Source organism: Physeter macrocephalus, chromosome 11 (assembly GCF_002837175.3).
Source record: "Physeter macrocephalus isolate SW-GA chromosome 11, ASM283717v5, whole genome shotgun sequence".
NCBI classification, from domain to species: domain Eukaryota; kingdom Metazoa; phylum Chordata; class Mammalia; order Artiodactyla; family Physeteridae; genus Physeter; species Physeter macrocephalus.
The window spans coordinates 93,637,816-93,645,620 of NC_041224.1; positions in this window are offsets into that span (position 1 = coordinate 93,637,816).

Below are 7,805 nucleotides of genomic sequence, written 5' to 3' on the forward strand. Positions count from 1 at the left end.
GAGAGGGTGTGGAGAAAAGGGAACCCTCTTGCACTGTTGGTGAGAATGTAAATTGATACAGCCACTACGGAGAACAGTATGGAGGTTCCTTAAAAAACGAAAAATAGAATTACCATATGATCCAGCAATCCCACTACTGGGCATATACCCAGAGAAAACCATAATTCAAAAAGACCCATGCACCCCAATGTTCAGTGCAGCACTACTTACAATAGCCAGGTCATGGAAGCAACCTAAATGCCCATTGACAGACGAATGGATAAAGAAGATGTGGTACATATATACAATGGACTATTCCTCAGCCATAAAATGGAACGAAATTGGGTCATTTGTAGAGATGTGGATGGACCTAGAATCTGTCATACAGAGTGAAGTAAGTCAGAAAGAGAAAAACAAATATCGTATATTAACACATATATTTGGAACCTAGAAGAATGGTACAGATGAACCAGTTTGCAGGGCAGAAATTGAGACACAGATGTAGAGAACAAACGTATGGACACCAAGGGGGGATAGCGGTGGGGGGGTGGCGGTGGGGGGGTGATGAATTGGGTGATTGGGGTTGACATGTGTACACTGATGTGTGTAAAATTGATGACTAATAAGGACCTGCTGTATAAAAAAAATAAAATTAAATTTAAAAAAAATTTACATTCCCCCCTCAAAAAAACTAGTAAGAATAAAAATAAGCCTACTAATATACCAAATCAGTGTATGATTTGTGTGATTCATTTGTATAATAGTTGGTATGACTGTATTACGGTTTGAAAAAGACGATGAAAAGGATCTGAAGGGCAAAATGGCTCTCATGTGAAGATATACTAAATTTATTGAACTCAGTCTAGAAGAAGGAAAGCTTAGGAAGTTACAAAATCAAAATTATTGAAGTTACAAAATCTTGACTAACTGGTCAACCTCCAATTTATTTAACCATTTTCAAAACACCTCAGTAAGAGTACAGTCTTGATTTTAAATAAGATAGTTTAGGAACCTAATAGCAAAGTAATCTGGACTCTGTTGGGATTTTTTAGCAAAAAAAAATGAACATATATGAATATTAATATATGAGTTATTGAGAATCTACCATAAGCTAGGCATCATCCTGAGTACAAAACATGCTTTATCTCATTTGACCTTTCTAAAAAACTTCAAGATAGGTATTATTTTTCTTATTAAAAAAGGAAGAGAAAATAAAGGTTAAGTGCTCATGTCCAAATCTCTCCTATTTTAACAACAACAATTTTCTCTTAAATCACATCATCCCCCAGCTACCTCTCATTTTCTTCCCCCCATGCAGAGGGAAATTTCATGAAAGGATTGCTTGTATTTCCCATAATCATTTTCTTACCATCCACTTATACCTGAAGTTTGCCCTATGACATTGTCAGAAACTGCCTCCTCTAAGTTCAACACAGAAGTGAGAGTTCCAGTGCCATTTTCCAGACTTTCTCTTAAAAACCTCTTCCCTTGGCTCATCCTCTAGAGCAGGATTCAGCAAATGTTTTCAACATCCTTGGAGCTAAAAATGGCCTCTGTATTCTTCAATAGTTGAAAAAAGTCAAAAGAAGATTTCACAACATGTGAAAGATTACATGAAATTCTCATTTCAGTGTCCATAGATAATGCTTATGGGACACAGACACGTGTATTCACTTCTGTATTGTCTATGGTTGCTTTGGTGCTACAACGGCAGAGTTGAGTAAGTTGGGACAGAGGTCTTATGTGGTGCTATCACTACTTCCCACTGCTGCTTGCGGGCTATGAATCATACTGACACACTTATAACTTGACAGATCCCACTGACACAGTTAGAACTTGACAGTGTTTCAAGTGCCTTATGTATCACTGTATCCATGACATTTTATTTTTTTCACTGCCAGTGCATACCCATCATGTCAAAACAAGAAAAGTGGACTTCAAATGTCATGCCTCTAAGGCACAGTGGAATGTGGGTTATTTTGATCAAATTAGATGGCAAAGCATTGTTTATTATACAATGACATTAAGGCTGTGCTGACTTTACCAAACTAAGCCTCATCACAATATTCCCAACTCACAGGAGAGGAACAGTCAGAAAAATTGAAAAATCTTAAATGGAATATCTCATCACAGAAAAATTTCTTCACAAAAATAAAAAATGAAAATAAGGCTGCAACAAAAGCCAGTTTCCTACTGGCTCATTTGTTAGCCAAGCAAGGAAAGCCATTTACTGCTGGTAAGTTCACTGGATCATGTTGGATTGTAGCAGCTGAAGGAATGTGTCCAGAAAAAACAAGCTTGCTTAAAACTATTAGCCATTTGGTGTGAAGCATTGCTCCAAGAGGTGAGAACATTGGGAGCAACATCAATAATCAATTAAATAAGAAGGCAAACGGGCCTCTCACTGTTGTGGCCTCTCCCGTTGCGAGCACAGGCTCTGGACGCGCAGGCTCAGCGGCCATGGCTCACGGGCCCCAGCCGCTCCGCGGCATGTGGGATCTTCCCGGACCGGGGCACGAACCCGTGTTCCCTGTTTCAGCAGGCAGACTCTCAACCACTGCGTCACCAGGGAAGCCCGTGTCCGCAGGTATTACTGATACTGTATCTGCTAACACGGAGAGGGATCAACTTGAAGTCTTAATACACATCATGCCCTAGAGAATTTTCATCTTTCCTTCCCTAGCCAGCTTTCACACATACCACAAAGGTTTCAGATTCGTTCTCTTCTCAAGCAGGGGCATATTTATTCTTGCAGGATTCTAACTGCAATTCTCAAAGCTCTAGGATAACTATGGTACATTTTCAGAGAGTGTCAGCTTTATTCCAGGATTTGGAGAAAAACTGTTGAAAATGTTTGCCCCTTAAAAGGGTTTTGTGACACATGTACAAGTAAAATTAGCAAAATTCTGCTTTTCCATGTCAGTCAAATTTGTGTTTTTCTTGAATGCATACTGTAGAGCAGAAAATTTTTTATGTGTAGAGAGTGATTGAAAACTCTGGCATTTTTTGGTGTAATCAGGGAAGCCATTGATATTAGCTCTGGAGTCCCTTAAGTGAATGCAAGACACTACACGAGGCAAAAACAAATTTTGTGGGTATCTGTGGCCCACATTTATACTTTGACCAGAGTAGACAAACTTGAACATGTGACTTCTCTGTGAATCCAAGAAGGCTGAGATATCTATTGTACAATAGATATTTATCTACCTTATAAGTTTCTCACCTCGTAAATCACTGTTACTACTTGGATTATACACAAAACCATTGGCTCCTGCAAATCAGCTCCATTTCCTGATATAATTGCCCTCAATCAAATATTTTGGTATATTTAAATATTTCTGGATAAAATCATATGATATTTAGGATTTGGTTCAAAATAATATGGGATGGGAGAAGTACACTGGAGTAAGGTTTCAAACTCAAGGTCGACTTGCTTTTCATTAGGCAAGCAAGAAAAGAGAGGTGATGACCAAAGACAAAAACCTGGATAATTTGACTAATTTGTTCATCGTGGTGATAAAGAAAGTCTCACTCAATTTTCTTATTTAATAGCTTTTGGTTTATTTGTTTGAAGTCTAAATAATTTCAGATAACAACTGCAAAGCAAAACTGTTAATTTTTTTTGTGAACATCAATAAAATTGCTATAATAATAAAGATTGAGAGTTAGATGGAAATCATAAGGACTATAACATTGAGATTCTCGGTTCATTTAAGCATAGTGAAAGTTTTGGCTCTAGTGAAATAGAAAACATCGTTACTCATCTTTCTTCAACATAAAAGTGTTTTGACAAGAATTCTGTGGAAATAGTAAAAAAGGCTGACTGGGTCAGAGAGCAGATCATATGACACTGGTTACTTGGCCTGTGAGCAGGATGTCGCAATTCTCAGAATTGTTTATCACAGGAACCTGAAAATATTGCACCATCACTCTCTCTCCAGCAGCATCCTACAAATATTTTTTCAGCATTTACCCTTTTATAGCCCATAAAGCAGTGAAAAACTGTTTGCCAGTTTTTTGTGGGTGTGGGTTCTAGAGACACTGGGACTCCAAAATAGAGAAGAGAAATTGTCGAGATGATGAATCTGATATTGGTGTCAGCTGCCTTCGGTGCAGCCCAGTTTTCTGACATGGACAGAATCCAAGAAAAGCAGCCTCTTCATTGAACCAATGATACAAGCAGAACATTTCTTTTTCCCTGAATGATAATTTAAAACATTTTAATATATTTTAAAATATGGTGTTATTATAGTATAAAATGAAATATTTGTATGGATTTTAATATTTCAAAAAGAGACTTCAAAGAAACTTAATGATTTTATTGGCTACTTTGGCCATACCCCCGTACTCTCCAGAGTATGATTTGTTCTCCTCTGGAGGGGTAACTGGTGGAAAATACTGAAAAGTCCTGATTGAACTGGTTTTTTTTTTTTAAGGAAAGCTTAGGAAGGCATCAATTATTTAAAACTTCTCTACATGAAACATAGGGTGGATAGCTAGTGGGAAGCAGCCGCATGGCACAGGGAGATCAGCTAGGTGGTTTGTGACCACCTAGAGGGGTGGGATAGGGAGGGTGGGAGGGAGGGAGACGCAAGAGGGAAGAGATATGGGAACATATGTATATGTATAACTAATTCACTTTGTTGTAAAGCAGAAACTAACACACCATTGTAAAGCAATTATACTCCAATAAAGATGTTAAAAAAAAAAAACTTCTCTAAACCATACATATGGGGAGAAATTCTTCTCAGTTATTTAAAAATCAGGCTAACAAAATATTTTTACATAAACAGTAGTTTTATTATTTTCTAATACTCTAGTGTATTCAAAGTAGGCTAAGAAAGCATTGCCTAATAGAGAATCGGTGAAATAGGGGAAAAAATGAACTGATTTAAGAAACCATGGGCTTACCACAAATCAATTCCTAAATTGAAATTCATTATTTGCATAGACATTGAAGATAATGCCTGAAACCTTTTAAAAAACTGAGTAAAATTTCCTGTATAATTCTGTAGACAGTCTAAATTTTCTATGGGAACAATTATCTCTAAGGTAAAAGGGGAAACTTTGATTTTGTCCCTTCAAATGGTCAAATCTGTTTTAGGAAGGTTTTATTATAACCTACATTGCACAGAAAGGATGCTTGGGTGGTATTTGTGGGGATGCCCAGAAAAAAATGTATCGTCTGGTCAAAGCTGAGACATCGAGGTCAGCATTTTCATCCCATCCTGTTCTTGGGCTCCAGGATGCAGGGATTGTGGCTTTCAAGTGAGCGCCACAAGTCTTTCCACTCTGTCCCTACAGAAACTATTTCCTTAACCAGAATTGCTGGCGCTTACTGTGCACAGAGTGGGAACAAACTCCTGGCACAAGGTTAGAATGTGTTCAGCATTCTGAGAATTGCTTTAGCAATTCTCCCCTCTATAATGCATCCATATTTTTTTTCTCTTTACTAGACATTTCCACTAGTATACAAATATTGTACTATTTCTTCCACTTAAAAAACAAACAAACAACCACTCCTGACCTCATTCCCCCATCTAGCTTACTGCTCTATTTCTGCTCCTGACACAGAAAAACTCCTCAAAATAATCATCTACCCACCTTGTCTGCAATTCCTCTCCCCTTCTCTTCTGAGCCCACTCACTCAGGCCTCTACCCCGACCTCTTCACATAAGTTGCCCTTGTTAGGGCTATTAATGTCTCCCACATTGTAAAATCTAAGGCACATCTTCTTTATCCTTCCTTGACCCATCAGCAGTGTCCTCGACAATTGATCACTTTATTTTTCTTCCTTGTAACATTTTCTGCCTCTGCTTTTCAGGACACCCCTCTCTCCTGGCTCTCCTCTCTCCTCAATGGCTGCTACTCAGTCTCCCTGGTTCCTCCTGTCTCTCTGACTTGAAACGCAGGACTGCTCCAGGGCTCAGTTTTGGCTCTTTGTCTTAGACTACAATTTCTCCTGGGGAATCTCATTCAGTCTCATGCATGTAGATGACATCCAAATGCACATTTCCAGCCCTGACCTGTCCACACGCATATATTCAGCTGCCTGCTCCACATTTCTACTTGTATGTCTAATAGGCGTCTCAATTTTCATATGTCCCCAACTGAACTCCTGATCTTTCCCCCCAAACCTGCTTCTCCCTGAGTCTGCCTCTGCTTATTTAAAGTAATTCCAACCTTCCAGTGACTCAGGCTAAAAACTTTGGACTCATTGTCCTTCACTCCTCTCTTTCTCTTGAATAAAATGATGAAAGAAAACGTTGAAGTCTGCTCAGCATAATGCTTAAAGACAAAGGGCTAGAATTTTTACCACTGCCTAAAAGTTGCAAAAGGGCTACTGCCACCTCTTTCTCTCTAGAAATGCCAAGCTTCCAATCATCAGCTATAATCACCCTATGGAGAGACCAGGAAGCTTCTGTTCAGACCTGCAACTTCTACTAACTGGGTAACAATTGTTCAAACTGGTTCCAGGAAGGAAGGAAAAACACAAGGTTGTACATCACATTCCCTTTATACACACCACTTATATACGCCAAGTATTTTCACACGTTTCTTTTATTCTCTACTTTCAAGTGGTCAACTTTCCCACCAAGTGCTAAAGCGGAGCTCTGTGGCCCTGGAGACATCAACTGCTGGAAAAGTTCTTTGCAGAGCACGTAGGTGCCATAGTTGCTGCTGGGCACTTGTATTGGAGAAACAGAGCTGGCCTCGCCTCCTTTGGGGACATATCAATACAGAGAGGATTCCCAAGTAGTGGGGAAAAATGCTCCCACGGGTAGAATGTAGAATTTAAATCTCTCCGGGAGTTTTTAAACAGTAAAGTATGTCTTCTGCTTTTTTGAAAATCAGCCCATCTGTAATTTCTTTGAAGATAAGATATCTGTTCTCTACTTTTTTTTGTACCACTCCCAAGAGCCTGAGTGAGGTGCTTTGCATTTGATGGGTACTCAAAAAAAATGTTGGTGATTGTTCTGAACTTTATCCTCCCCCTTGGGAACTGGGTGGGTTCCTTTATTCTTTAAGGACTAAATCATATTTCTATGTGTTTCTATCTCCAAGACCCAAAGAAGCACCTACTTGCCACACAAGCAGGTAAAGATACACAAGCCCCAGTGAAGAAGGCACTCATGCAGTCTTGGAAAGTTGCTCTTCTGGTGGGACATCACTGAGGCTTCAGGCAACAGGGGAGATGAGGAGAAAGGAACTTAAGGTAGCCAAGTGTTCTGTATGCTACCAGTTTATTAGGAGAAATTCTGATAGGATTCTTAGTTTATCACTACTAACAGCTCTGCCTTCTCCTTTGCAAATTGGCATTTGTATTCTGTCATCATTTTTACTATCAACCTTGCAGTCTTTAGTGTCTTAAATTCATTTAAATACATTTCTTCTTCCCTACCCACAATTCAACATACATAACTGATTCTGATAAAAAAGAAATGGGACATTATCTGATAGATATTCTCAAAGACTTAAAATATTTTTAAGAGCTCCATCTGAAAAAATTGTGACAAAGGAGTATGAAGAAATCACTTAGTATTTGTTTTAACTTTACTTTCTGTTAAATGTAATTTTGAAATGTTCTTTTCTAGAAAAGATACATGAATGATAAGGTTCTTTAAAAAAAAGAAGGTGCACAATAGAAACCTGTTAGAGCTATTACTAAGGAAACCCATGAACCCATGAAGAAATGCCTGTAAATAAGTGCAAGTGACTGATGCAGATTAGAAGCTGAATTCTGGTTTCAAAGAAAAAAATGCTAAAAGCAAAGGTAGAGGAATAACTTTCTTTCTTCCCCAAGTTTTACTGAGGTGTAACTGATG